General features: G+C 34.0%; 1 protein-coding gene across 1 annotated transcript in view; it reads right to left on the bottom strand.

The window, feature by feature from the left end:
* HELRODRAFT_121787 (hypothetical protein) overlaps positions 1-23482 on the bottom strand; it is a gene marked incomplete at both ends in the record, with an annotated part of 42087 nt that overhangs the window by 15718 nt on the left and 2887 nt on the right. The gene's annotated exons all lie outside the window — the stretch shown is intronic.

Raw genomic sequence — 23482 nt, 5'->3', positions numbered from 1 at the left:
TGTGAATGAAGGAAGGATTAAGTGGAATGAATGAAAGATTAACTGGATGAATAAAAGATTGAGTAAATGAATAAAAGATTGAGTGAATGAATGATAATATATAAAAGAATAAGTAAATGAATGAAAGATTGAGTGAACAAATAAAAGATTGAGTGAATGATTAAAAGAATGAGTGAATTAATAAAAGATTGAGTGAATGAATTAAATTGATTAGTGCAAGTTAAATGAAAATCGTTTTGTCGGTGAAAAAATGTAATATTACAATAACTTATTTATTTTGGATAACCCCAACCCAACAAAATAATACTTTTTTTTCGAAATAATATTTTAACAATATTTAATGATGAAAACATCTAAATGAATCATGTTAAATTATATTTCCGATTCTTTATTTTTTTTCGAGTTATAAAAAAAAAACTTCCAACAATAAAAACATGAGAGGTCATCACGTACAAATTTTAGTCTAAGAAGCATCATTGTTGCCTCAAAATAGAAACATTTAGTCAATGAAGTACAGTCAAAGAAAACATTTAAGAATACCTCAATAAGATGGTTCTGTTTGTTAGACGGGCTCCTACTATGTTACGACTCCTTATGTGTTTTTGTTAACATGACATAAATCACAGGCGATCACATGCATGAACCACCGCCCCGGAAGACGACAGCAACAACAGCAGAAACACTAACAACAACAACTGCAACAACAACAACTCAATTCTAAATAATGTAACAGTAACAACATAGTCACAAGACAATGCAACATAACGCAGCATAACGCCTCACCAACACCGACAACATCACAGCAACATGACGAACGTTTATCAGCAACATTATCTTCACAAGCACCCGAATTCAAAATGGACCAATTCAGTCAATTCAACCATGAACAAGTACCCATCTTCTTATTTCATTTGTTGCACGCACACACACACACACACACACACACACACACACTCATATAGGTATAGGAATACCGAAAAAAGATTTTTTGTTCTATCATGCTTAAAATATATAAAAATTTTGGTTTTGAACTCAAGAAACTTTAAAATGATTTACGATCAACCGTTAGAAAATTTAAAAGCTAAACGGATGCTAACTAACGCGGAACACGCCGTGCTTTTCATCTATTGCAGTTTTTTAATCCAATTTTACTCGGCAAAAAATGAAACCAGCAGATCCAGAAAGAAAAGCTTGTGCAGACCACACAAACTAAATATACGCCAAACAAAATGAAATAAATATTAAATCAATGTCAATTGATGAAGAAATACAGGAAAATAAGAAATAATGCAAATTTCTATTCTATTCATTATTACACATTTTTTTATTACCTACTATTTTGAATGTGTTCAAGGAAAAAAGAGTTAAACTATGAAAGCCTAATTCATTCCAGATAATAACAACTCTAACAAACAAGAACCTATAGTTTAATTCGGTTCTACTATTCATCATATCATATCATATCGTATCGTATCGTATCATATCATATCGTATCGTATCGTATCATATCATATCATATCATATCACATCCCATCATTATTTAAATAGAAAGGACGTGGCCTATCGCCAAACTATAAAAAAAATTGAGATAACACGAGAGTTACTGCCGATAAATAATTCACAGATGTAGAAAACAATTGATTCAAACAAGTGAGATGATGAACTCGTGTGCGTGTATGATTTATAATGGCATGGGTCGACGTTCCGCCCACATGGGATGTCATTCGTGCGATCGAACGAACGATTCCACCCAAGTCAAACGTTTTAAACAGTTTTGCAGTCGGTGCCAGTGAATCGTTAATACATTGAGGTCCGTAACAACAACAACATCATCGCTACCACTTTAACGCTGATGATTACGATGGTGATGATGATGATGGTGATGATGATGATGGTGATGGTGATGATGATGATGATGACGATGATGATGATGACGATGATGATGATGATGACGATGATGATGACGACGATGACTCAATGATCAATTTGAATATCAGTTGTAAGCACTTCTCTCTCTGAAAATCATCAAAGGAATGTTCTTCATTGAATCATTCTCTGCCGAATTAATCTCATTATTTTCACCAAGTTGTATTATATTATTATTTTTATTATTATAATAATATTATTATTATTATGATATTCAGAATATATTTTATTAATAATTTTGAACCTATTGATTATTTTGCAGACTCGTATAACATTGATTCGAAAGTATTGATTGGGTTGGTGTGAGGCTCTCTATGAAAAAATATATCATTATGTTATATCATGTATCATTATGTAAAACATGTATTACTGCATGATATCATGTTTTATTGTGTTATAAATTGTATCATTAGGAGATACCATGTATCATTATGTTGAATCATGTGTAAATTATTCTGTACCAAGTATCCCTATGTGCATCATGTATCATTATGTTACAGCAAGTAAAATTATGTTACATCACGTTTAAGTAGTTATATCATATATTGTGCCGGATCTAGACAACTCTAGCGGATGTTCCTACATCTTCACAATGTTTCAAATGGTTACCGGGAAAGAATTTTCAAAAAGTATTTCAATACGTTTCAATGTTGACCGGGGCACCAGCATTTCAACCAGAGAGCCAACATTTTGACAAGGCTAACATTTTGAGAGGGGGCCAACATTTTGACAAAAAAACCACCATTTTGACGAGGGAGCCAACATTTTGACCAGGGGGCAAACATTTTGACCAGGGTGCCAACATTTTGACGAGATGGCCAACAGTTTGACGAGGGAGCCACCAATTTGATAAGGGAGCCAACAGTTTGTGGAGGGGGCCACCAACTTGATGAGGGAGCCAACATTTTGACGAGGGGGTCAATATTTTGACGAGGGCACCAACATTTTGACGACGATGGATGGAGTATCACTGTATCATGTTCTGTATCATAATATTACATGGAAAATAATTTTATTATTATTTTATGTCATATAATTCTGTATTATTCTATGTATCATTGCTTTATATCTATTTCTGATATCTTATAATGTATCATCATAATATGTATTATATATCATGGACCATCATCATCATCATCACATAATTGATCATTACATAGTCCATCATCATCATATCATGTAACATCTATCATTTATTATCATTTCATATATCATATCATGTATCATCATCATCACATCATTGATCATTATATAGTCTATCATCATCATATCATGTAACATCTAATCATTATCATCTATCATTATCATTTCATATATCATATCATATCATGTATCATCATATCACCTGACAACTTCTATTATATAAGGTATCACCTAATCATCATAACAAATAATGTCTATTTTTTATATCATGTGTCATTTAATTTCATACTATGTATCATCTATCATCATATCGTGTATCATCTGTCATTATTACATGTGTATCATATCATGTATCATCATGTACCGTCAAATAACGTTTTGTCTGCCATCAAATTATGCTTCAATAGCAACATTGTACGTTGTTTTGGATTTCTAATAATCTTAGCCACCGTTCGATAATTGAGATGACATGGAGAAACATTAAATCTAATTAGTTGGACCATTTGGAGTAATTGGAGGAAGGTTTATCGTGAACACTTCACTTACGTTTTAACGATTCTTTCATTTACAATCACTCTGCGTATAACCCCAAATTGTGGGTTTTAAAATTTGTCAGCTCTGAAACAAAACGTGGGTGATGAGTTGACAAAAACATGGTGTTCCAATGCGTTCGGTTTTGTAGTTGTTTTTAAAAATGTTTGTTTTGGAGTTGTTTGCTTTGAAGATGTTTGTTTTGAAAGTTGTTTGTTTAAAAAGTGATGTTCATAAAACAATTTGTTTGAACACATACTTGACTTGTTCAGGTTTCCATGACAACATACTATAAACAAACATTTCGTTAATTTTTAAAACATGCTTCAACAATTTTAATGAAGATGAAACGGACTCTTCTTCATCAGTTATTTTTTTTAGGAACGTTGAAGTTCACTGCTCAACTTTAAAATTTACAAAACAAAAATAATGCGTATAAATATATTGCATTCCTGTCTTTTTGTAGAGTTTACGAAGCATTCAGTGGTTTATGTGTTTGTAATGATCCAAATTAGGGTACCGTTCTTTCGTTCGTTCGTTCGTCTGTTTGCTTGTTTGTTCGCTTCTGTTATTCTCGTTTAATTGCGATCGGCTTCATTAAATATTCATTCTCACATCAACATGGCCGTAATGACGAGGGATAATTTTGTTACTACCTTCGCATTCAAACTTCAGTTTTATAACGGAAATTTTTGTCTCATCGTTTTACAGCACTGCTTCACAGACCTCATCAATCGTTGACTTTTTTTATTGTTGTGTTTCATACCAGACACTTGAAACAAATTCAATTCCTCTCAGTGGCTCTCAGCACCAACCTGATACATTTCACGAGATGATATATAATACATTTCGGTGACCAAACAACACGGAGTGGTTGCTCAAAATTCAGGACGTACAATGTGAATTTTAAAATTTGTAGGTGACAAACAGTGTTGAAACAAAACGTAAGAAAGAAAAACGCTGATCAAATTTAGTAGAACTGCAAGACTCTACAACACGAACCGTTTGTATTTGCTTTTGCGATAACTCCCTTATTCAATCACCTCCTACTTTATTTCATCAAATGAACAAACATGGACAATCCGTTAACATTTTTCAGTTTCTCTACTTACAGACCTTGCACCATCAATTCGTAATTCTGTTATTCTCGTTTAATACGTAATATTCATCAACGTGTCATCATCATTCAACCTGTTGATAAAGTTGCTAAGTCACGTCATCTTGTGAAATCATTCACGTGTTCGTTCGTTCGTTCATTCATTGGTTCCTTCATTCATTCATTCATTCATTCATTCATTCATTCATTCATTCATTCATTCATTCATTCATCCATTCATCCATCCATCCATCCTTCCATCCATCCATCCATTCATTCATTCATTCATTCATTCATTCATTCATTCATTCATTCATTTCTGCAGTTATTATGCAGCTAGTTTTGTTCTATGTCCAGGTGCACTGGCAGGGCAATGATGACTGTCACATCGTGCTCTCCACTTGTTTGTTATAAAGATAGTTATAAACATAATTTTATGCATATATAATTATTTAATTTACAATACTATTTTATGCATATATAATTATTTATTATTTAATTTACAATATTATTTTATGCATATATTATTATTTATTATTTAATTTACATTATTATTGTATGCTTAGGTAATTATTTATTACTTAATAATAAAATTGAAGTTAGGAAAATTATAAAAATTGTTATGATTCAAAACATTTCCATTTTTGTGAATGGAAATTAATCTTTTTGGACAAAAAACAAGCGGGGAAAAGAAAAATTTGCATAACATGAAGTGTTCCATTTTTTTGGGTTTTCAGGCATTTCAAAGATTCATCATCCCCACGATTGTCGCCTCGTAAACTTTCAATTTCAAACGTGTTGACTAATTTTAAGAGTGGATATTTGTAAAGTAGGAAACACAAAGTTTAGTAAAAATTTAAATGAATTGTTTGCAGGAATGTCGAGAATGTTACTGTCCTAAAGGCAGGGGCCGCAAAAAATTATTTTATTATCCTCCGTGGAGTCGTTCCTTTCGGAAGGTTCTTAAAGAGAAAGTACGTCAGCATTTGATGGTGGTGGATGCATGTAATCATGATCATTAACATCAGGATCATTAACATCAGGATCATTAACATCAGGATCATTAACATCATCATATCGTCGACCTTCGCCGCATCATCATATCACACAAGATAATATTTACAGACCTTATTACCATAAAGATCATCATCATTGATAACATTTTCATAATTCGTGTCATCTTTCTTAGTTCATCGTCACTGTCGTCATCATCATCATCACCATCCACGACATCCTAAGCAACATCGCCATTTCACCCTCCTTTGATCATCATACTTTTAATGATTTCATCATCCTACAACAAATTGCTTGGCTTGAAATGTCATTTCTATCACACGTCCAAGTAAGCAACTACGAATGATTCTTACGCAACTGAAGCTACTTCATATGCCACGTGATGCGATACTTGCCTGACAAGGAAGCCACTGAACGAACGATGCTCTTCCTACATGGAACTGCATAAGCGATTGCTAGGCTATTGTTGTCCGCCATCAGCCTTATTTACAAACAGTAATCACTTCAGCACTGTTATAAGCAATACACCTGTTATGTTAATGTAATGTTATTTAATGTTACGCACGTGTAACGATAGCTGCAAGAGAACGCAGCACAGCCAGCAAATTAAACATCATCGTCAAAAAACGAACACCATCCATCCATCACTCCACATATCGATTATTTTCATCAATTCATCCGTTCAAACATGTAAATGCCTCCAGGCGCCATTCGCTCTTTTATTCAACTAATTTATTCGCTCAGTCACTCGTGCACTCGAAGTAGGACGACAAACTCACTCACGTCCAGTGGAGAACATTTTGATGGTGGAGAGCCAACAATAAAATATTCTCCTATTGATAAGTTAATTGTGTCGACTGCTCGCCTCGCGCCGCATCGAATCATATCTCATTACAACACATCACAGAAAGCAATAAACCAGACCTCGTCACATCATGCTCGTCCTGTCATGTCATGCCTTTCCATTACACATCCGTGAAATTTCTTTCCATCATGTGACTTCACATCATTTAAAAAAAAGAAGATATCACATGATATCACATGATATCATATAACATGATATCAGATAACATGATACCACATCACAACAACAAACACAGAGCAACACATATATTGATATTCGTTTGTGGGCTAGATTAAGTCTAGAAGGTGATAGTGATGATAATGATGGTAAGGGCAATGATGATGACGATAATACCGATGACACCTCTCATAACATCACATCACATCACATGTCAGCACATGACACCGCTGAACATCACATCACAATTGATGAAACAAACACAGGCTGTTGATGTTAGATGTTCATCTCAATGTACGAATGTTCCTCACATTCTCTTGCGTACATTCTACTAGGGTATCTGGGAATTTTAAACAGCCTACTGGATCTGCAACACATCTCAATTCATCATAGACCCAACATCGTATAAGGCCGTTTTCTTTTCAGTAACAATAAGGTAGCCATACAGATCACAACAACATTTCACCGTAAAAATTTTTCAGCATATACCATAACATTAACAAAACAGATGACATCAACATACATTAACTTACACATCACACGACACCTGGAATTTCAAGGTGTTTGTAATATTTAAAAAATGGTATAAACCAATTTTTTTTGGTCGAACTTGCAAGATTCAACATTATGTCAAATAGAAATATGTAAAAAAATACGTAAAAGAAAAGCATGAAATCTCGTTACGTAATAAATTTCTGAAATACAAAATTGTTTCATGTAAGAACGTCTCAGCTTCGGTGCGTGACTGACGTCATTCGATGAAAACCTGTTTAACATAATTAATTCATAATTCGCTGATTGTTATTCCCGTCTCCAACCACGAACTTGTTTTTCGTTGTCAGGTTAACGAGTGTTGGTAAACTAAAAAATTTTGAAATTATCATTGGATGGAAGTAAGTTGTTTGGCAAATAATAAATAAAAAATTCACAATACTTTTTTTTCTATTAAAATTAATTTATTTCCGTCTTTAAAATTAATTGTTTACATTTATCATTTACATTTATTATTCAATTTTATTAATTAATTAATTAATTTATTAATTCATTTAATAAATCTACTTATTCATCCTTGCATTTTTATAGAAAAATTTTACTCGCCACATTTATTGTAAATATTTAAAATTTATTCGCCAGAGCAATTCATTAAAAAAACCACCACACTTTCAGATTTCACGATTGTTTATATATTTTTACTACAAATCATCGGTCAACTATTAAATAGAATAATGGGTTCGTTTTTATTTTATCGGTTTAAACTAAGTTGGACCGCTGGACTGAATGCGCTTGTTGGATGGTTCGTCCCATAATGGAAATTTTAGCTGGCCAGGTGCATTGGTCGGAAGTGGGCGAAAATATAAAGTACAGTGTCACGTGACAAGGTGGCGGAAGGACAAATTTAAGAAAGTGAACATTTTTGCATTTAGATATTATGAAGGTAAATTGAAAAAACCTTAAAAATCGGGGAGAGAAATTATAGAATAACAACAGCATCGCGTGGTAATAACATCGTAAAAGTGTAAAAACATCATCTAGTGAAAATAACACATCACGTTAGGTTAACAATCGAACGGCATATAACATGACAGTAACAGCACGTCATGTGACTACAGCACGACAACGCATGACATTAACGCATAATGTGACACGTGACAATAACAGAGCAGTCGACAACGTGTCATGTGACAATAAAAATTCGTCACGCCACAATAAAAAACATTTCATTACAAGGTAAACTTATCACTATTAACATCCACAAAGTTTCACTGAAAGCACAACGTCACTGCATTGTAACTGAAATGGTTGCATAAGAAGTAAAAACAAAAAATTAGACATTTTAAAATTTAAATTAAATTTAAAAAATTAGAGAAAAGTTTGTAAGTAGCTTGAACTTCTTCTTTCATTTAAACTTTTTTCAGCAACATTTCGTAACAGAACGTTTCTTTAAAAATCTGTATAACCATATGGCCTTATTATTTTGTCTCGAGAGAGCTTGTTTGTATGTTGCATTTATCAATTACTTCGCTGGTATCCACTCCTTTTCATGGAAAAGGGTATTGTTTTTGAGTCTCGCTAAATATGCAAACAACGTTATAATGACTGTTTGCTTGTATTTTAACAAGAAAAAAAATTTCTGTTTGCCTTTGTTAATTGTCTTTGCCTGAGCGTTTGCATCGTATGCTCGTTGAAATGTTTGTGTGATTATTACAAGGTTTGTATGATTGTTACAAGGTTTGTACGCCTGTTACAAGGTTTTTATGATTGTTACAAGGTTTGTATGATTGTTACAAGGTTTGTATAATTGTTACAAGGTTTGTATGATTGTTACAAGGTTTGTACGCCTGTTACAAGGTTTGTATGATTGTTACAAGGTTTGTATGATTGTTACAAGGTTTGTATGCCTGTTACAAGATTTGTATGTCGGTTACAAGGTTTGTATGCCTGTTACAAAGCTAGTAAGTTTTATTACAATGTTAGTATGCTTGTTACAACCATTTTATGCCTGTTACAATATTTGTATGTTTGTTACAAGGTTTGAATACCTGATACAATGTTTCTTTGCCTGTTACAAGGCTAATATGCCTGTTATAAGATTTATTAGAGACTTAACATGTTTTTAAAAAAGTGAAGGCTTTAAGTGTTAACTTACCACATTCTACGACAAACCAATGTATGTGAATCGTTTGCACTAATTGGTTTTCCACCAGATGATAAATTTAAAAAATAAAAATATATTGATTGATATATCGCAATATTTTTGTTTTTTCTTTCATTCTCATGGCTTTTCACAAAACATCAAATGATAATAATTGAGGCTGAGTTATTTGAAGCAACAACGAAATATAAAAAAAATGACAACTGATACCATGGTCTGCCAGATGACGTCATTTGCAATGTTTCCGGTTTGTAACAGTCACGTGGTAACTTTCGAAACAACATCTCAGCATTCAATTCTTTCAAAGAGTTTTCTAAAAAAATTACTTAAATGAATGAATAAACATCACGGGTAAAATTTTTTCTTCATCTACAGCGTTTAAACTATTGTTACTATTGTTTAAGTATAACTTCATCGCCAGTCCAAAGTGGCCGCAAATACGACACGAATACTAGCAGACGCGTTTGAAGCAACTGCACCATCGTCGCAGCAGTTTTGTCACTCGGATAATTGAAAACCTAATCACAATAAACAGCACTTTCTATGGTGAAATATTGACGTTCTGCAGCAGTTCAGACAGGGGCAGCTGCTTACATATCATCATTCATTAATAAATTTGGCATCATTGAGCATTCGCGACAAACTGACTCTTGTGTAATCGTATATCGGGGCGAGTGCTAGGAAGCAGCCAATGAGTGCGTAGTTACAGTTTAAAGTTGAGAATTTTCGAGGGATTATCTTGCGAACGATACCTACATTCCTTAATTAAGGGATAAACACCCACACACACACACACACACACACACATACACACACACACACACACACACACACACATATATATATATATATATATATATATATATATATAGGTGTGTGTATATATATATATATATATATATATATAATTTACATATATATATAATTTATATTAACATTATTTGAAGTATGTATAAATAATAGACCGTGCAAACTTGTGAAAGACCATTTCAAATAATTTAAATATCGACATTCAAATAGGATCACTAAGAAATTTTCCACGTATTGTAATAACAGCTCAACAAACAAATCATAGGTTTCCAATTTTCATTGCAAGTTTTCAGAGTTACGAAAATTGACATAAGAAAACTCCACAGCAAGTTATGTAACTGGAGGATGTTATGTTTCTATGTTTCACCCCTAGTCCTGCTTTTGAAACTAAAAAGATTTTCCGCTGGCTGGGAAGGAAAAATTAAATGCCGAACTGACATCTGAATGGGAAATCCGATGTAATTAGACGGCTTGATTGGCTGCGTCCGAGTGACAGACGCTGAATTATTATTGGCCAGCAGAATGGCGGTAGTAAGTGGTGCAGTTTGTGTCTTGCACTGGAGTCATGAGGAGTTTGTTGTGTTCTGTGTTCATAAGCTGCTCTTGTTTTGTGCTAATATTTTTCAAACTCCGCATGTCTTTCTTTATTATATATAATTTCAATTATACGCAAAAACTACAATGAATATCTCCACTTAAAAGTTGTTCATTTTGGTTTTTATTGCCATTTGTTGCCAACACTTCAAAATTTCATTTAATTATTTATCAATATAAAAGTATTGCATGTACACATTTTTGTTTGTTTATATGCGTGTGGATGTTTAAAAACACGGCACGTTAATTGTACATCGAAGATAAGTTAAGTTGAGTGGCAGTGCAGGAGTGTGTGGTGTGGCGTGGTGTGGCGTGTGTGGTGTGGCGTGTGTGGTGTGGCGTGGTGTGGTATGGCGTGGTGTGGCGTGGACATGCAGGTATCGTTTGCGGCGCACAACTACAACTCAGACGAAGCACACCAGATTGGCTGCCTGCCCACCTACTTGTTACACAACATCAGCAAATATCATTCGTTTTCACATTTCTTATTCCCATAAAATTACCTTTCGGAGCTCAGTTGGAGGGCTTTCGTGGGGATGGCGCATTCACGTGTGCGTGTACATTCAAGCTTTAGTTCGAGTTTGTTTTAAGTTATTATTATATTATATTATATTATATTATATTATATTATATTATATTATATTATATTATATTATATTATATTATATTATATTATATTATACGTGCTTACATGTGTGCACACACGCATACACGTGCAAATGTAGGACAGGTTGCACACACGCAGATCGTACATACACTCCAGTAGTTACACTGAGCTAAGATGTAAAATCGGATTTTCTCAAAATGTGAACTTAATTGAAATATGAGCGCCTGCGAGAAATTGCTGTGCTGCCGATCATGAGAGTGAATGTGTGTGCGTGTGTGTGTGTGAGTGTATGTGTGTGTCTTCGTCTTCTTTTATGTAAATAATAAAAAGGAAAAAGAGGCATAAGTCTTGCAGAAAAAAATATATCGGCACATACGTATAAATGCAGTATACACATATAAACATCTGTTTATCGGAGCTGAACATGAATGTATTCTCTTGGCTGTCCATAAAATCAAAAGTTTGAATGCAATTATGTTGTGACAATATTTTAAAAATAATTTTATAAATATTTCACTCTGTACATTATATCTCACGACGGAACCCCTACTCTGTGATGAAACGAGTGGAAATTTGGGCAAACAATTTGACTGGAAGTGAAATTGCAACAGAGCATGGATGGATGGATTGAAGATGGATGGATGAATGAATGAAGAATGGATTGTTACTCACGGTGCAAACGTGTTAGCGTGCAGTGCTCTCCACACAAACAACTCCTGTTTAATGAGTCGGTGCTGATGATGATGCTGAGATGTTGTCGATGATGATGATGATAATGAGGATGATGATGATGATGAGGATGATACCATGAACTATTATAATACAACCACTTGTTAATTAGCTACCCGACACGAATTTCCTCACCAGCCAGTTAATTATCCAAACAAACAATTTCATGCAAAGCTGGGTGACTATAGAAAATCACTTGCATTAAGCATCACGAAAAAGACGTAATTTATGGAACTTTCACTGGTGGGGGCTTAGGAACAATAATCTTTTGCCCATTTTTTGTTCAGTGCATTTTAAAATCCAGTTTTTCAAAACTTAAAATTAAGTTAATGTTATTATAGAATGAACATCTAGTGCAAGTTAAACACTCAGACCAGCAACTGTCCCTCTCCAGATTGCATCTGAATAGTTAGCATAGAAAAGCAGTCGGAAGATGTGGATGGATGGGTCGAATTTTTTGAAAGCAGGAAAAATCATTAATTGTTTTCAAATGAGGCCAGTCCCATTACTAACGCTAAGTAGTTGTGTGTATAGGAGGGTGGCATGGCGAGACTACCACACAAAATGAATTTAAAATAAAGATAGGAGCAAGAACATATTTGTTTGAACATTGTAACAAATTTTTGTTTCTTGTAAAACTCAAACGAGGAAAAGGGTTGTCCTTTTGTGTTTCTAAGAAGGAGCCTCAGCTTTGTTATCGCTTTGGAGCCCACCCTTCTGAATCCAAACCGAACCTGTGTACCCGCTGCACACACGTGTGTGTGTGTGTGTGTGTGTTTGAGAAGATGCGCACGTGTGTGTTTGAGAAGATGCGCACGTGTGTGTGCGTGTGTGAGTTTGGTGCTGAGCGGATTTGAACGTGCGTTCGAGAGCAATTATTTCGAGCAGAGTGGTGTAGTGCTTACATTATAAAAGCATGAATATAATTGAAACTCTCAAATCTTTAACAACGCCGATATCATGCCAGGCCTCCATAAAATGTTGTTACGACGATGCAGCGTTATGTTGCCTTCGTTTGACGTGTTTTTACATGGACCTGTTGTTGTTGTTGTTGTTGTTGAGTACCTACAATTGTTTGAGTTGTTCGTTTTCTGTTATGTCATTTGTCGCTTGCTATTTTGATTATTTCATTGTATCTTTTTATTGGACATCGTTTGCAACAAATATAATGTTTGCAACAAATATAATGTTGGCAACAAATATAATGTTGGCAACAAATGTAATGCTGGCAACATACATTTGAAACCTCTCCAATGCATGTTTCATTAATTCAAACCACCTGACAATGTGATGTTGCATGTAGATTGAATACGTGTCAGTCATTTGAGTCTTCGACTAACAACGTTTGCCAACAACTGCACACGGAGGAACACAACATCGACGACAGCATCTATAAATTGCTGTTAATCGATGAATTGCTGAAAATTAATATATATTTTCAAATTTTAAAGATGTTAATTTTTGATAAAAATTAATCTGGTCCCAATAGCTTTGAGAATTATTTTAAACACTAATGAACTTTATTTTTGAATTAAATTTACAATTTTTTTCAACCCACAAAACTTCAGTTAAAATGCTTTCAAGTTTTCAAACTCCAAATAAAAACTCCATCAACCGCACATTTTTAACAATGAGAATATCTCTGCGATGCAATTATCTTCTATAAGGATACAAACGAATGTATGTTGTATGCTTCGTGACGTTTCGCATTCTGATTGTGATGTTATTTTTCAATTGTCTCATGTTCAATGTGTGGTAGGCGATTTATTTGCTGGCATGATGGCTGTTGTTGATGATGATGATGATGATGATGTCGTTGGTGGAGGTGACGGTGGTGATGATGATCAGATTTTTGTTGCGTGCCTAGTGACCTCGAAGACGCTTCCTCCGGCCAACAGATAATACAGAAGAGCTGCAGACCTTTCTCGAACCCGCTGCTCAAAATTCCATCAAATCTTTTCCAAATCATAGCAGGCAACAGAGCGAGAAACAGAGCTGAAAAGAGCCGAAAACAGAGCGGAAAACAGAGCGGGAACATTCGACTGTTGAGGAGACACCACTAAAAATCTTTGTTTACTGTAATGTGACGAGTTGATATTTGAATGGAAACATGTTTTCATCATCGGCTGACTTCAAATCTATAGAGGTTTCATTAAAGAAATGTTTTTTTCATTCCTTATTTGAAAAGCACAATCACTTAAAGGAAGATGATGCGGTGACTCGTTTGAGTGAGTGATTTGATGTTGTTTGGAGTTGTGATGAGTCACTTGCTCGTTCACCTGTTCGTTGAAACACAGGGCAGCAAGTGGAAATGAGAGAATTGCAGGCAATCAGTCACTATTTCGCTGCTGGCCGACTACGTGCATGCATTCATTATGCATTAAACTGCAAATAATAATAATATTAATAATAACAATTGGACGTGTTGTTCTGCAAAGTGACCATTGATGGCATTTCAAAATGCAGATGTATCATGCTGTATCTGTTGTATCCGTTTGTATCTCAAAATCCAGATGTATTGTGTTGTATTTTTTTGTGTCTGTAAATTCAGATGTATCGTGTTGTATCTTTTTTGTATCTATAAATCCAGATGTATCATGCTGTGTCTTTTTGTATCTGTAAATCCAAATGTATCCTGTTGTATCTGTTTGTATCTCAAAATATAGATATATTACGTTGTATCTGTTTGGATCCGCGAATGAATATGTATCATGTTTGCTGTTGCATGATGTTTGAGTGGATGGATCGTTGCGCTGTGTAGCGTGTCTGTGCTGCATGAATTTTATTGACATGTTCAACGTAGGAGATATCGATGTAGTTGTCGTTGTTGTTGTTGTTGTAATTACTGTTCTCGTCATTATTCTTATAGATGTTTTCGTTGTTTATGTTGTTGTTGTTGTTGTCGTTGTTCTTGTAGTTGTTATCATCGAGGTTGTTTTTGATTTTTCCTTCCTCCTGTACTTGCTTTAACAGTTTGATGTTTGTACATTTTACACAACAATAATGCATTCATTTAGTAGCTATGTAAACATTTTTATACGTGATAAAATTAACACATTTCAGTAAATCACTGTCTACGTCTTTAAGTAACGTCATATCGTTCGCGCACATGTTCTTATAAGATTAAAGAAGTTCTTCATCGAGACCTGCTGCCGTTCGTTTGTTGTCCTTCCTCGATGGCTTGCATTACTCAGAGTACCGAATTTTAAAATTAGTATCAAAAGTTTCATGTTGTTGTTGTTCATACAATGGAGTTGGCGTTAGTACACAGATTGTGCTATGCAGATTGTGCGTGCAGTGCTGGGAATAAATGCATGGCTCTGTGGGGATGGTAATTAAGTAGATGGTTTTGTGAAAATGGCGCCAACGAAATGGCGACGACATGTTGTTGTTAAGTAACCGCCAACCAATCAGCCATCAACGTGCATAGCACGTGATTTACGTCATTGTGTGGGTGCGTTGTTAAATTGGGTTGCATTTCGTCTGATGGTGTTATTGTGTTTTATCGGTTGACGTCAGCATGGAAATAAATAAACACAACGATCGACATTATTGGGTTATGGAGCTGTGTTTATTTATAGGTTGTTTGTTTTAGAGGGGGTCACGTGAGTCGAGCTTTCCCGCGGTTTTTCAGGTGCGTAAATATTCAAGACATCTTTCGGCAAATAAATTTTAATGATCTGTAAATTGTTTTTTTTTATCAAATAATTTGTGGACAGCGAAAAAATGTTGCTAATTAAAACATGAGGAGAAGGAAGGAAGGATTGGATGACGGTTGATCAGAGGGAAATAGTTGGTTGTCTGTTGTATCTGATGGTTAGCATTAAGTAACAAATGAATTTAGGTGAGGCGATATGCTGGCAGGTTTTGTTTGTTTGGATTCTAGTGATGTGATTGATGTGATGTGATTGATGCGATTGATAGAATGTAATTGATATGATGCAATCTTATGAACGCAAGATAACATGCGATTTAATGTTGGATATTTACATAATAAAATTTTGAGGTAGGCATCTTGATTTTGACATGTTGGTGTCATGACACTTAATGTTATGACAAGCTATGAAAAATAAATTTTTTTTCACAAAATTTCTTTTATGATGTGTAAATTGTAACAAAGGTTTTGAAATGCTGCTGATTGAATCGTGCAATGGCAAAACATCAGTCATGTCATGTGACGTTACGACACGTTAAGACGTTAGCTTTACTGGATGGGACTTCACGAAGAGACCGTGGTTCGATGGCACGATTTGAAATTAAGTTGAATACACGTTGAAGGTTCGTACCGCTTCACTTCTTGTCGCTTCAGCAGCCAGCCACTCCGCTTCTTGTCGCTTCAGCAGTCCGTTACGAACAGCTCTCAATTTGTGTGGCACGATTGCTTCTATATTTCAATCTCTGAAGAAGTGTCCGTTGGAGGGAGTATTGAAATGTGGGCCTTCCTCCTCCGACCATCAAACATGTGTTCGAACGTGCAAGTGCACTGAAGATTGCAAGAAAGTGAGTTTCAATGGAATATGAACAATCACAATTAGAAAAGATGAAATCGGTCCCACCATTATTTTGTTTTAATCAGGTGTCAGTTAGAAACGAGCAAACAACGCCCACTCATCGCCACCATCACAACTGTTATATCATCATCAGCATCAACACAATTATCATTTCAGTATTTTCATCATTTCGTGAATTAATTGCTACGATGTGATATGATATGATATGATGTATGATATGATATAATATGGTAAGATATGATCTGATATGATATATGATACGATATGGTGTGACATGATAAATTGACTTAGATATTAATTCTCAGCATCGGATCAACGATGATATGATATCCTTAATGAACACTCGGACGTCCAGCATTAACAAATCCTCAACTCTCAACAAAAAGCTCTTTTGAGGCCAGTTTCATCTTCTGAGATGGAAAAATTTTAATTGCAAAACAAAAACTCGAATACACACACACACACACACAAAATGAAAGTTCATTCACGTTGAAACTCATTTGTTGCCATGCAAATCAAAATGAGCCTAGACTGAAAATTCCTTTGGGGTTGGTGCAAAATGATATCCTGGGGACGTAAATTTTGAACATAATGTTAATTCTGGACGTTTCAATTTTTGAAACTACCCAACATTTAGGTTTCACGTAAGCTAACAAATGTTTCAATGAGTTGATGCATGAACTTCTAGTTCAAGATGAAGTTGAAATCAAAATATTTCACAGTCGGAAGTTTGGGCGGGAAGTGTTTGCATCGTTACAATTATGTTTCCTTTTAAACAATTTACAAAGCGGTTGAAGGTTTTCTTGAGAAACTTCGAGGACAAGATGCTGCGTTTTGTGACTCGTCTTAAAATTTGTTAGAGGTGAGATGAATAATAAAGTTGGAAGAAATGTCAAAGTGAAAATAGAGTAAGCAACAATGTGTGAGTAAGCAACAATGTTATTATTATTATTTATTTAATATTTTTTTTATAATTTATTATTATTATAGGTCAATAACCTGAATTATCAGCTAATCACCTACAATAATGGTTGGGTGTTAAGTAGAGGAAATCCAATCATTCATTTAAACGACAATTCATTCGTTTATTCGAACATCAACTTAATCATTCAGTTATTTTATGTGATATAGCTGTTCCATTAGTTATCAACTGATGATGATGCAATTAAGATGATGTTTGTAGTAATATAATATTTCCATTTCCTTTCATTTTATTCCATTTCATCCAGTCCGTCCCATGCCATAACGACAACAAATAAGGCAGCAGTTTTAAACTTTGCATTATTTTTGAAATTATCTGGTTTTGTGTGTGTGTGCGCTTCTATGTGCGTGTAACACGCATATTGACTGCAAATAAAATGATCAATCTATTTTTGATTTAATTTCTTAATTTTTTTTAAATTTCTTAATTTTTTATTTGCATTCATATATTGAATGCAAATATATCTGTTGTCTGCTTGTCTGTCTGCCTGCCAGTTTGTCTGTCCGTCAGTCTGCTTGTCTGTTTGTCTGTCTGTCTGCTTGTCTGCCTGCATGTTTGTCTGTCTGTCTTTCTGCCTGCCCTACTTGTGAAGAGGTACATAATTGGATGATTTGAACCTCATTGATAGTTGGAATGTTGAAGTATGAAAATAGGTTAGTGTTGTGTCTTTGAGGTGAGGAAAAAAGGTTGTAAAACAATATTTGCCAAGACTGGCAACAGATGATGTAGCCTTCCCAAATGCAGCTGTGGATGTATGAGTAGTGTCTGTGGTGTAGGTGGTGTATGTGGTGTCTGTTGTTTGGTAGCTTTCGGATTTGGTACTTGGAAAAAATTTAAGATTTGGAATAATGAAGAAGAAATGGTTTCAAAGCTGACACGTCATTCGAGGATTATAACTGGCATCAGATCTCACTCCATCCAGGAAATATGCACGTACAATCGATCATAGCACAACGACAGTTGGAATTCAAAATAAGAATTGCTTGTTTTATTGAAACGTTCGAAACAGCTCCATTTCACCTTTTTAAAAAAAATAAATAATCAGTAATTGAAGTCATAGTTCATTTATTGACAAATTATTAAAATCTGTACAAGATGGTGACGTATGCAATGTGCTCTGACAGAAATAGCTCCTAACCCTTCCAATCTAAAGTTCAATTGTGTAGCCGCTAGTTCTTTCATCCTATTGATTTTTTGACACCACTTCTCATTCTAAGAATTCTATCGACCAAACGATTACTTGTTATCTACATTATGTTTGTAGTTCCAAGTGAGACAATTAGAACAATATCATGGATACATGAAGGATGGTATAGATTATTATACAGAGTTATGTTAACTTTTGAGAATAATTTATATCTAATATATCCAAGAAAGTTATTAATAAATAAATAAGATCAATAGAAGAAATTATTAAAATTCGTTTTGTCACCAAAACTTCCCACCTCATCAACAACTGACCGACGACTGTGAAGAGTAGGCGTGTTACGTTACGACAAAGCAGGCGGTGATGTATGAAGGTGAGCTCGCTAGCAGGTTCATTATGTATTAATGTGCTCTGTTGTTTTTTAGTTTTTAACAATCAGACTCATGTTGCAAAAAAGAAATGAAATGTTTTTATTTTACTCCAAACAATACAAAAATAACATAAACAACAAAAGTATGATTGAGAAAGACTGGCGTGACGGAATAGCCATCTTAACCAAAAGTAAAACATTCCATAAATAAAAAGTTTTGTAGATATAAATTATTCTCAAAAGTTAACATAACTCTGTATAATAATCTATACCATCCTTCATGTATCCATGATAATAATAATTTTATTATTATTATATTAATGATAATAATAATAATAATAAATTGAATTAATTTCGCGCCTCACAATTTCGACGCTTTCGTTGTCACCTTGACAACTATTGTTCAAATTTTTCAAGTTTTTCGTTTTTCTTCATTAGAATTTCATGTTTCTTTTTCGAATTTATTATTATTATTATTAATGCAGATTAACGGCGTTTCAGCGCTACTGGCTATCTTTACGCCCTTTTTTCTTTTGAAACAAAATTTTCTTAGGGTTCTTTTTCATCACAAAAGTTGCACGCTGGTGGATTTGTTTTGTTGATTATCAAGAATGAGTGTATTTTGAATGGCCTATTTTTAACCTTAATAATTGTCCTCAGTTTACGGTTTAAACCCTTAGATTCATCTGGATTTTTTTATAAACACTTGGCATGGATAGTTTAAGATAATTGGTAATCTTATTCCATTCAAGTTGCCATTTCTCATTCATAATTTTTTTTGTCCAAGTTCTTAAATCACTGTATGGAATTGGTACATTTGATATTGGGATAGCATGGGCTTGTGATGCGAGTTGATCTGCTTCTTCGTTGCCATGAATTCCTATGTGACTGGGAATCCACATCTTTCGAATTTATTTGTATATTTTTTTAGTAATATTAAAACTATAAGAATTCTACTGCACTGGCGATGACGGTTTAAGTCGAAATGCGATAAATTTTAATAAAATATTTGTTATAAGAAATAAAGCTTCAATTTTAACAGTCTCAATTTCGTTGATAAAAATTTACATACAGAAATTGAAAAACTCGAATATAAGCTGATAAACACTAATAAATCGGTGGAATTTATTACATATTGTCATATATATATATATATATATATATATATATATATATATTGAAGCGTATAACAATTTAAAATGGTTCTGTGACGACTGTGTTGAATCGTCAACCGAACTAAAAGGTTTTGAATTCAAGAAAATGTTCAATGATCTCGAGGCTGGTAGTGCTCAGATTCTGTCAAAGTTGGATAAATTTAATGATGAACTCCAACAAGAAATGAATAATATTAAAGCAAGTCTTATGTTAAATGAACGTACATTGTTTCGACTTGATAATAATGAATCGTCAGTTCGTAATGAAATAACAAACTTGAAAAATGAAATTGGTAATACGTTCGCTGACATTGTTAAGCGAGAAGTTAAAACCAATGTCAATGTAATCAACAATGAGATGGGTACCACATTTGCCGACATTGTTAGACGTGAAGTCAAAGACCGTGTTGATGTCATTAATGATGGAGTAAAGGCTGTACATAAAACGTTAAATGATGCAACTTGAATTGAATTTAGTTTTCTTCCGCCTGGATGAGGGTAATAGCGACCGTTCTAATATTATGAAAATATTAAAACATCTATCGGACGAGATATCTGAAAAAGACATTGTCAAAGTTATGAGACTCGGAAAAAAGAAAGATGGTGCTGTTTGACCGATATTGGTAAAATTTGATAATTTGAATGTCAAAAATAACATCATGCGGAACGTCTCCAGAATGAAGTCGTTGTCTGAAGAGTTTAAACACATTGGTCTTAGCCATGATTTGACTATTGACCAAAGGAAGGAGCACAGGGCTCTGGTTGACAAGGCAAAAGTGGATGAAGCAGCTGATAAGTCGGGTTTTTTATACAGAGTAGTGGGACCAGTGGGAAGGTGGAGGAGTGTAACATTTCATCCGGAGATAAAGTAAATTTAATAAATGTTGGTTTGTTAAATATCAGATCAATTGTTTCAAAATTTGATATTGTTCATGAATTGATTTTGGATGGGCTGGATAATTTTGTGTTGGTTGAAACTTGGCATGGGGCGTCAGATAATATTTCAGTTAAATTGTCAATGCCATCGGGCTTTAATTTTGTGGATTATTTGAGACCCCACGATCCTCATCATGGTGGTTTGATTGTATTTCATAGATCTCGTTTTGGATGCAAAGAAGTTAGTTTACCACTACTGACTACGTTTGAAGCTATTGCTCTTAGATTCATAATAAATAAAACAGATTTTGTTTTGTTGACGGTATACAGATCTGGCTCGGCATTGGTTAGTGCTTTGTTTTTTGAAGAACTTGTAAATGTATTAGAAAATATTTCTGTTCTAAGTTCAAATGTTTTGCTAGCGGGTGATTTTAATGTTCATCTTGAAAGAGCTAATGATCAAAATACCATTCGTTTACTCGAAGTTTTTGAAATGTTTCAATTAACATATCATGTAAATAAACCGACTCATGTTCTTGGTGGTATACTCGATTTAATTGCCAGTTCTAGTGATTTCCAGGCTACAGATTGTAGAGTTTTACCAAGTGGTGTCTACTCTGATCATGGTTTGGTTTTGGTTCAAATACCAATAAAACAATTATGTAACAAGACAAAGATAAAATTAGTCAGATCTTGAAAGTATATGAATGGTGATGACTTAGCAACGCTTGTGGAAAAATCTCCTTTATCTAAACCGTGTCAAAGCGACAACATTGATTGTTAATTTAATATCTTTAATGATGAATTGACGAAGATAGTTAATATAATCGCACCACTTCGTTATGTTAAAATTAGGCGTGATCTAATCTGTCCTTGGTGTGATAAGGAATGTTACATTGCAAGAGCAGATTGTCGAAGAAAAGGAAGAAAATATAGAAACTGTTTGCTGCCTGAGCGTCGTGGTGATTGTTGTTGTTGTTGTTGTTGCTGTTGTTATTGTTGTTATTGACAATGATGATGTTGTTGTTGTTAACATTAGTATTTGTGTTGTTGCAAAAAAAACAAATAATCAAAAAAAAAAAAATCAAAATAAACAAAAATTTTGGTTTTTAACTTGAAAAATTAATGTATAAATATAATAATTGTATTAACGCGGTTGATTTTCTTAAAAACTGTATATATATATATATATATATATATATATATATATATAATGTTTGATTAAACAAACATATAAATATATACATGCATATATATATATATGTATATATATATATATAGAGTTCAAAAAAAAACAAATAATCAAAATAAACAAAAATTTTGGTTTTGAACTCAAGAAACTTGAAAATGATTTACGATCAACCATTAGAAAAATCGAAAAGTTAAATTGGAAGTTAACTAACGCCGGACATGATGTGATTTTCATCAATAATATATATATATATATATAATAATAATTCTTCAATTATATATATTATGTATATATATATATATATAAATAGATAGATAGATAGATATTGATATAACAGTTGTTATTAAGACATGCAATCTTGCCATGTAGGGTCTCTCCGCAGCACCAACGAACGAACGCCGAACAGGACAATCGCTTCAGCCAGCAACACCATCAACAACTCAATTATTGTCGGCAACAACATTACTGCCATCAAATCATCAGCCGACAATATTACCATCATCGTCACCATCATCAACATCATCATCGTTATCATCTTCATCATCATCATTATCATCACCATCAACATCCTCACCATCATCTTTATCACCATCAGCTATATCTGAAAACCATGAAAGCAACACAATCGCCAGTTGAAAACATCATCAGCGCCATCATTCACGTGATAAATGCCGTCAGAGTCACCCCAGCCACATCGTAATGTCAACTAACTTCCATTATGATGAACCACATCATCATCATCAAAGTCATCATCATCATCATCATCGTCATCACCATCATTATCATCATCATCATCATCATCATCGTGGTCGTCATCATCAGCAGCAAGAGAAGCAACGCCCATCACTTCACCCTTATCTATGTCGTCATCATCAAACCATCATCATCATCATCATCATTGGACAATCTCCATCACTTCATCATCATCCCCATCTTCATCATCGTCACTATTATTGTAATCATCATCATCATCATCATCATCATCGGGCAATTTTCATCATTTCATCATCATCCCCATCTTCATTATCATCCCCATCTTCATCATCGTCACTATCATCGTAATCATCCCCATCTTTATCATCATCACCATCACCGTCATCATCATCCTCATCATCTTCATCATACG

The sequence above is a fragment of the Helobdella robusta genome (genome assembly GCF_000326865.2).
Source record: "Helobdella robusta unplaced genomic scaffold HELROscaffold_45, whole genome shotgun sequence".
Classification (NCBI taxonomy): Eukaryota; Metazoa; Annelida; class Clitellata; order Rhynchobdellida; family Glossiphoniidae; genus Helobdella; species Helobdella robusta.
The sequence above is the reverse complement of the archived record's forward strand: the minus strand, read 5'-3'. Positions and strand labels throughout refer to the sequence as shown.